The following is a 9,554-nucleotide window of genomic DNA, read 5'->3' as shown; positions in this document are numbered from 1 at the left end:
CAATGTTAATCATTTAGCTTCAGGTATTTGATCCATATTAACAAGAAGCAAATGTAAACCAGAATGCAAAAAATACATTTCATTTCAGATTTTACCTTCATTCCAGAGATACAGAAATATGGTTAGGTTAGTTAAACTTTCAATAGATTACTGCCCCAGTGAGAAATTTTCTTTTCCTTTTTTTAAGAAATGGAGAGGCAGTTTAATGAGGTTTTAAATACCTGGAAGCAAATAATGGAATGCATCTGTTACCCCTTATCCAGTATACATAATACTCCCAAAGAAATTTAAACTAAAAGATTCTGAATCTTAGATTTCATTTTAGCAAACACTGTCTAGCTGCAAATGTAGGTCACATAGTTTTGGCATCCTGTGTGGGTTTCCAGCTGTCTGCTCAACAGAAAACAGACGAATACGTGTTCCATTGCACAGCTTGTCTAAGAGTGGGTTTCACGTTAAAGTCTAAAAGTTATTCACTTATTGAAATTTATTTTTCTTCAGCATTCTCATTTCTAGTTTTTCCTTCTTTGGGGGAGAGAAGGGGTTTTAGGTGGTTAAAGAAAATACAGCATTTTCTTTTCCTTTTCATCTGTAGCTTCCACTTTCTACCAAAATGAATTACAAATAAACTCAATCTTGGTATTAATCTGATTAGGATAACAAAAACTGGTCTGTGATAGCTCAAATTATTCCCAGTTAAATAAAGAAAAGTTAACATCCCTATGTATTCAACAAAGTTTTTTAGCTTTTTGTAACAGGAGGATGTGTAAGATAGAACCATGACCCAGTGTAGTCAAGGGATACTTACAAAATAAGTCAATAAATGATAACTATTATGTGAGTGTCACAGATGTAAATGTCATAGAAAGTAAAAAAAAAGAAAAAAGAAAAAAAGGCACAATTTGGGGAAACGGGGAAAAAAAGGAAGTGTGTGAAGATTTTATCCCATGTGGTTGCTCTGCTGAATTGATATAGCTGAAGAGCTCTCAGGCTTTGCCACTAAGCAATCTGCGATGCTACAGTAGGTCAATTAAATAAAATTCCACAAATATATATTGACCTTTTGATTGCAAGGAAAGAAATCAGCTAGAACAGCTTAAATTAAAAGTGGAAACTTATAATAAGTTTGATACTTCCAGTAAGTATCAAAGGTTTCCCTAGACACCTTTGTGCAGGAACACTTCCTAACCCCAGAACATCTGGGACAAGTCACAGAACCTGTTTCAACCCCTCATCCATCTTGTCGCACACTGCAGACTGACTTTTTATCATTTCTCCAGACATTGTAGTAAAAAATGGCTGCCCACAGCTCCCAAGCTTACATTCTGCCTCAGCATTCTACTTCCATTTCTCAGAAGAGAGACTCTGATGAGGCACCTAGGAGATAGGTCCAATCAACCATGATCCACTGACTTGTCCAATCATAGGTGGTGGTGGTGGGAGGGGGCATGGGGCAGAGGCAATTCCCAAAGAAGGAAGAATCATCATGAGCTGGAGCAACACCCAAATTGTGTCTGAACAAGTACCTACTACATGTAAGCCCAGGGGTCACAGGGGGTATCTTCCCTCCATAGAAGAGGATGGTGGTGGGGTAAGACTAGTTTACAGCTGATCGCTATGAAGGAGGATGTCTTAGTTTGCCAGATCTGCTATGACAAACACCACACAACTGGTTGGCTTAAACACTAGGAATTTATTGGCTCATGGTTTTAGAGTTCAGAAGTCCTAAACCAAAGCACTTGGCCTTGCTTTGGCCATGCTTCCTCTCAGAATCTGTAGTATTCTGGTGATGACTTGCCACAATCCTTGAGGTTCCTTGACTTGCATCTCTGCCCTGGTGAAATGGCAATGTCCTTAGTCTCCCCTGTGACTTTTCTCTGATCTAAGCTTCTCTTTATGAAGCTTCTAGTAATACAGATTAAGGCCCACCCTGATTCAGTTTGGCCACACCTAAACAGGATCTTTAGAAGATCCTCCTCATAAATGAGTTCTCACCATAACTGATTACACATCTTCAAAGAGTCCTATTTACAAATGTGTTCACACACACAGGGGGATGGCTTAAGATTAAGAACATGTCTTTTGTTGGGGTACATGATTCAGTCTACCACAGAGGACATTGCCTAAGGAAAATAAAAGCGCTAGAGAAGTCTAAGGGTGAGAGAATCCAGTGATTTCAGTGTTTGGAGACACACATAGCAAAAAGGGACTGGGGCCAAAAAAAAAAAAGGGACTAGCACAATTGGCAGAGGGAACACTGTAAAATGAGAGGCTTGGAAAAAGAAGACCATGTTCTGAGAAAATGAGGAGTAGCCCTTGGTATCACATAAATTTGGTTTGGCTGCAAGTGATAAAATGAATCAAAAGAACAGACAATAAAGTAAATGGCTTAAGCACGATGTATGAGTTCATTTTTCTCTCACATAAAGGAGTACAGGAGTTGGGAGTTCAGGGTTGGTTGCATGACTCCACGAGCGCCAAGGATTCAGGATCCTTCTATCTTGCCATCCTCAATAATTGGCTTCTATCTTATGGTCTAAGAAGGCCACCCAAGCTCCAGCCATCATATCCACATTCTGCCTAGATATAAAAACGAGCACAGCCCTACCATTTAAAGATGTTTCTCACAAGACTCATGCAACATTTCTGTTCACAACTTATTTGCCAGAACTTAGTTAAATGGATATGCCTAACTGCAGTGCCAGCTGGGAAATATAGGGACCCTGTTGCCATGTAAAAACCAAGAGCACTATTTATAAAGAAGGGAAGAATAAATATTAGGAGATAACCAGCTATCTCTTCCACCCCCAGTTTGCCAAAAATGTAGGCTCTTTGTAAGAGAAGAGGGTAGAAAGTTAGGTTAGAGGCCTTTGAGTGCTTAGGAGCATTAGGCCAGGGAGGTTGTCTAATCTGGTTGACGGTGGGGAGCCATTGAAAGTTTTGGAGTAGGCAAGTGACGTGATCAGGGTAATACTTTAAGAAGATTATTATGCAAATGTTTATAAAACAAGGTAATAACTATTAAGTGCCATTTGAGAATTATTCACAGTTTGGGATCTTTAGGCTGGGTTGGAGGTGGGAGATAAATAAAGGTAGGGAAAATGACTAAGGGACTGCTACGTTAGTCTAGCTAGAGTCTAGCCAAGAGTTAATAAGATCTATGTGGGGCCCACCGCAATATGAAGCAATGATAATGAGAGAGAGGGAGAGAGAAAAGGAAATTCCAAAGTTTTGAGCCTCAGGGATTGGGGAACTGATGAATAGTTAATAGAAACCAAGGAAGTCAGGAGGAGGAGGAGGTTTGGAGTGAAAAAAGGAAAGATCGGTTTGGCATTAGGTCCTGTGGTTAGAACATCCCAGCAGGGGTGTCCAGTAGATGGCTGGAAACTGGGGAAATGTGACCAAGAGGTCTCCAGGATGGCTTTTGGCAATTCTAAGATCCTATGGTGGTGTCATATTACTAGTACTTAAAATGCAATATATGGCTCAGGAGTTAGGGTACCACTGATTCATGACCCATGCTTCATCTCTGTAAGAAGCTAAGAAGGCAATAAACCTCCATCACCCTTTAGTATTGAAGTCTCAGATTATTCAAGGAACTCTGGGCACATTTAGCATGGATAAGTGAGACTTGTGTGTGCTGACACTGCTATATTTCCAGAAAAATGTCAATAGAGCTGCAAATGTAATTTTTGACCTAGGTTTTAAACAGGAGAAATTTGATATTGAGGTGAACACTAAAGGCTTTTCAGAGAAATATTTATTTCAGAATTTTATAATTTGTTTATAAATCAAATACTCATTCATTCAATGAATATTTATTGAGAACTGCTATGATGTGCTAAATACAGGGTTTTTAAGGCAGACATAGTCCCTGTCTTTATGGTTCTTAGTCTAACCCAAAGGTTGGCAAAGTATAGCCCATGGGCCAAATCTGGACTGCCACCCATTTTTGTTCCACCTATGAGCTAAGAATGCTTTTTGCATTTATAAACTGTTGGGGAAAAAAATAGAAGAATAATTTGTGATATATGGAAATTATAACAAATTTAAATTTCAGTGTCCATATTATAAAGTTTTATTGATATACAGCCTATGCTGGTTTCAATCTATGTTCTTTTAATCCACTCTTATGGGGATAGACCTAGTGTGTGTGTGGGGGGGGGGCGTCTTTTGATTAAGTTGTTTCCATGGAGATGTAATCCACCCATTACTGGGTGGGACCTTTTGGTTATATTATTTCCATGGAGATGTAACCCCGTCCATTCAAGATGGGTCTTATTTAGTTTACTGGAGTCCTTAAGAGAGCTCAGGGAGAGAGAGAGAGCTCACCAATGACACAGACCCAGACACTTGGAGATGCAGACAGAAAGATGTTTGGAGAGGCTCAGCTAAGAGAAAAAACCCAGAGTTTGCCCCAAAGAACCTAAGTGAGAACCCAGAGATGCTTAAAGAGAAAGCCACTGGAATCAGAAGCTGAAAGCAGTGCAACCTGGGAGCAAAGGAACAGGAGACACCAGCCACTTGCCTTCACAGCTGGCAGAGGTGTTCCAGATGCCATTGACCTTTCTTGAGTCAAGGTATCCTCTTGTTGATGCCTTAGTTTGGGCACTTTTATGGCCTTAGAACTGTAAATTTGTGAACTAATAAACCCCCACTGTAAAAGCCAATCTGTTTCTGTTATATTGCATTTGGGCAGCTTTAGGAAACCAGAACACAGTCACACTCATTCATTTATTTATTGTCTCTAGTTGTTTTTGCACTATAATGCAGAGTTGAATAGCTGTGACAGAAAGAATCACTTGCAAAGCCTAAAATATTTACTATCTGTTTCTTTATAGAAAAAGTTTTCCAATCCTTGGTCTTAACAGAGTTAGTAAAAAAAATATATCACATAAATAAATATGTATTTAGGTAAAGTGGATGGGTTTTACTTTAGGTGGTCTGGTCCCACCTAAGTACCTTTCTTCACTTCCACATCTCCTCTAAATATCAAGTTATATGGTAGCTAGTCTCTGAAAAAAAAGGCCCCTAATGAGTTGTGTATCTCACAATTCAAGCTTCTGTGTTATCACCTTACCTCGAATCTGTCTGGCCCTATGACTTCTTTGAATCCAAAGAGTACATGGCAGAAGTTGCACTGTGTGCCTTCCTAAACTAGGTCCTAAGATGTCTTGAATCTGGTCTCTGAAAGACTAAATCTGAGATAAAACATTTGCCTACCTGAATCTACCACACGCTAAGAAAACTCAAGCTAGCCATGTGGAGAGGACAACCTTGAGCTGTTCCAGGCCTTCTAGCCCAGGCAGTAGACATGTGGGTGAAGATGCCATCTTGGATATCCCATCCAAAGAAGCCTTTGGAATGACTCCAGCCCCAGCTTACAAACTACTGCAACCCCAAGAGGGACCCTGAGTAAGAATCACCCAACTGAGACCAGTCAATCTGCAGAACTATCAGAGGTAATAATAAATGTTTGTTTTAAGCCATTCATTTTGGAATGATTTGCTACACAGCAGTAGAAAGTAGAAAACTGGAACAAGGTCCTGACCTCTATTTTCAGGGGAAGAGGTGAAAGAGTGAATTCCACATGTTGCAGTTTGGATGGGGCTTGACGAAGTCTTAGGGATGCACAGTTGTTCTGCTGGATTATTCACAGGCTTGTACAGGTTGCTGTGGATGGCCACCCTGCCATGGAATGGAGAGGAAATTCTGCAGACAGGACCACAGGGTCCCTGGTATGGCTGCACTCATTGATAAAATATGGAAATATTTTTAAACCCATTGTGAAACAATATGAGTCACTGTGAAGTGCGGTAAAATTAAATAAATAATATCCATTCCAGAACGTGGTTTTATCTCAGAAATCACATGCACTGCAATACTGAGACTTTTCATGAGACTTTTTTTCCCTGGTTTTGGCACTGGTGTGGAGATCTGAGGAAACTGCTGTGGACTTTTGGTTATTTATTTGAGGTGTTCAGGTTTAGGTCAAATGTTAGGCTATTTATTTCAAGAGTTAAAAGGCCTCCAGTTCCAAAAGTCTTAGGGTTCAGGGGGACTACCCAGCTGGCCTACAGAAGGCCTATTTGGCACACCCCAAAGGAACACTGAACTCTGCCCAAAGGGAGAAGCAGGATCCAAGTTGAGTGGTGAAAGAGTCTTCTGTGGCTGTTTATATGGGCACATCCTTCAAGTGGTTTCAGTAACCTATGTTTTACCATTTGCTGGAGGCAGCCACTCCTGGATAGGTCTGCCCAGGACCCTATTTAGTGGTCAGGAGAACACTGGGCCCCAGTGTGAGTCTACTCTCCATCACTTCCTCCCCTCTATGTGTCATCTCTGAGCAGAGAGACCAGCTCATTCCCTTATTCTCTCCATGCCCGCCCCACTCCATCACTCACCAGAGCTGAAGCCTCAGCCTGAGCCCACCTGCCTCTGGGCAATGTCAACCTCCAAGCGTTCACATAGCTGTCAATAACTGCCATTAGTGTTTTCTTTTCTTTTATCTTTTCTTTTCTTTTGGTTCTCCTTTCTGTGTTTGTTTCATCTTCTGACTGGGTTCCTCATCCATCTCATCATCTCTTCCTCTTCTCTGCCCTTCTACCTCTCCCTTTGACCTGTCTACTCCTGGCAGCAATGGAAGGACAAGAGAGGCTGGTCAGAGTAATGCAGAGGTCTGGAGAGCAATGGTCAGTGAGCTGAGATGCAGGCAGCTGCATGAGCCATCACTCAGGCACCTCATAAGATCCTTGTCATCTAATGATTCTCTCCATAATGGGGAAGCCATTGAAAGAGTTTGATGCAATTCCCAATGTCTAAATCCAATAATTTAGATATATTTTGGTTTGGATTTCTCACAAAAGCAGAACCTGAGATAAAGACTTGGATATAGGTAGTATATTTGGAAGGTGATCCCAGAAAGCAGGAGTGAGGGAATGGGAAGAATGAAATGAGGAAGAAAGAAAAGCCAACAAAGGGGGTATGATTGCACTGGTTTTCACTGTGGGCAACTGGGGCCCAATCTTGCTGGGGACCCTTTGAGGAACTGTAGACCACATCACACAATTGCCTTCCCAAAGGGAGTCTGGGGCACTGTTTCTCTTTGACTCCTGTTTCCTGTTGTTTGAGGGTGTCCTCGTGAGTATCTGCTCCTCAGCTCTCCCAGGCTGTGTCTGCACAAGGGCTGGTTGAACTCCTGTAGCTTCAGAGAAAGCCCTGAGGAAGGAAAGTGAAGATGTGGCAGGCACTCGCAGTGGGATGCTGACAGTGTGCGCAGGAACTGACTACCTCGGCTGCAACCGAAATCAGAGGTGGACACTGGGGATGTGGCACAGGGCACCCAGAGCATATTCCTCAGATAATGACAGCTGCATCAACACAAGATTGTACCATTAGTCTCTCTAAACCCGACAAATGCTGCGGAAATTGTTAGAATGATTTAATGAATGACTTATGCTACAATTTCTGCAGCATGATAAGCAGTTTTAGATTATATTTAGCTTAGGTAATTTAGACAATGAAAGGGAATCTGTTTTTAATTTTTGATTCGTATGTTGGTTTATGTACTAATGACTATTAGCATCAGATTGTCGAATATTTTAAACACCACTCCTGCGTGGAGTGTTGCTGCTCTCTCCCAGGGCTGTGTGGTGCTGGTGAACGTGCAGCTTGACAGTCTCCTGATGCTGACCCTGCATCTTCTCTTTGTCTGGTTCCCAGGACCTCCTTTCAGGCTACAGCATTGTCTCTGCTCCTAACCCCTGACCTTCCCTTCTAATTCTTACAAACCTCTATTGGAAGCCAAAAAACTGAACATTAAATGTTTCTTGCTCTTCTTACTCCCTCCATAAAAACCCTACTTGTCCTTGAGTAAATGGATGCCTCCTATTAGGGAAAAGATCACATGTAAGTTATGGAGGAGAAGAAAACAAAAACTATTACTATTTCAAGTTATCTCACTACACTTACCATTGTGATAAGTGCTGTAAAGGAAAAGTATGGGGTATTATGAACAAATATAACAAGGATGGTTGATTTGGGGAATCATGGAATGCCTCTCTGAAGAAGTGGCCTTTAAATTCAGATCTCAGGAAGAGCTTTGAGGGAGAGAAAACAGCACGTGTGAAGGCCCTAGGGCACAAGGCTCATTAGAAAGGATGTGAAAGCAACCCAGGAAGGTTGGGTCAAGATAGCAGATGGGGCACATGCATCTACTTTGCTTTCTCCTGAAGTGCTACTAAAATGATAAAGGTACACCCCAGGATGAAAGCTGAGCATCAGATGTACAGAAGTCTGGGCAAGAGAGATTTCTTTAAGAAGGTAAAAATTGACACATACCTAATTGTTTGAAAGTATGAAGATGTTCACACACCTGAAGGGGAGTTCAGAGTTGAATTAGTGATAAGAAAACCAAGCCAATGGAAAAAATAATAATTATTAACTCTAGAGAAAATAAAATGTTATTCAGGAAAGGAAAAGTTTCCTTTGATACTATATGGCTTAGCTGTAAAAAGTGTTCACATAGACAAAATAATGTCAACACAGAACATTGGTCGAAGCACAATTGGGAAGATAAGAGAAGGGAAAAATTTGTTTGGGGAAGGGGCTGGAGAGCAGTATAAGAGAACTGATTCTCACTTGCCACAGTAAGAACACAATAGAATATATTTAGAGCAAAAATAAAAGTAGCCTTAAAAACAGAATGTTTAGAGATGTAGAGGCAAAATCCCAGAGTTGGCTGGAAGAGTTGAAAGTAGTTGCCTTTGGGGAGATAGCAATGAGGAAAGTACTGTTTCCTCGGATGGGGCATAACAAACTTCTTTTGGCTTTTTATGTATGTGCATTATAACTTGGATTGAAAATAAAAATCAGGCAGTGGCTGGAGTATCTAGAGGGACAGGAGGGGGGGCAGGGAGTAGAGGCTAGCGTCCCAAGCAGGGAGGTGGGAGCTGATAGGAAGCAAGTGAAGGAAGGATTTTTTTCAAAGGGGAATTGTATGACCATATTTATATTTTAGAAAGATTACTCTTGCTGCTGTATGGGGAACAGATAGGAAAAGAGAACAGAGTGGCCACGGGGAGACCAGAGCCATTACGGCCACTCCATGAGAGCAGGGCCTGCTTGGACCAGGGCAGATGGGTGATGGCAGTGGAGGTAGAGTGAAGTCGGAAAATCAAAGAGACACTTTGAAAGTTGAACTGTTCTTTAATAAATTATAATAAATTATTTAATAAACAACTGTAAAGAGGTATAAGGGAAGGGAGATTTTTTTCCTTTAATAATGACCACCATAAGCAACTTCAAAATTACAGATAATAACTCTACAATTATTCCATAGAAAAACCTTTCAGATTAAAGTTGAATGTAATGCTACACATTGACAAAGATATCCATTTTGCCTCTGGAAAATATGCTGGCTAGCCCTTCATGGCCTTTTATCCAACAATCCTGTTTTCTTCAATTTAGCAGCTATTTCCAAGGCATGTCATCTGTTTACTGTTAATACATATTAATACAGTCATCCATGGATCAACAGAAAAGGCTATCTAGAA

This window comes from Choloepus didactylus, chromosome 9 (genome assembly GCF_015220235.1).
Source record: "Choloepus didactylus isolate mChoDid1 chromosome 9, mChoDid1.pri, whole genome shotgun sequence".
NCBI lineage: Eukaryota > Metazoa > Chordata > Mammalia > Pilosa > Megalonychidae > Choloepus > Choloepus didactylus.
The sequence above is the reverse complement of the archived record's forward strand: the minus strand, read 5'-3'. Positions refer to the sequence as shown.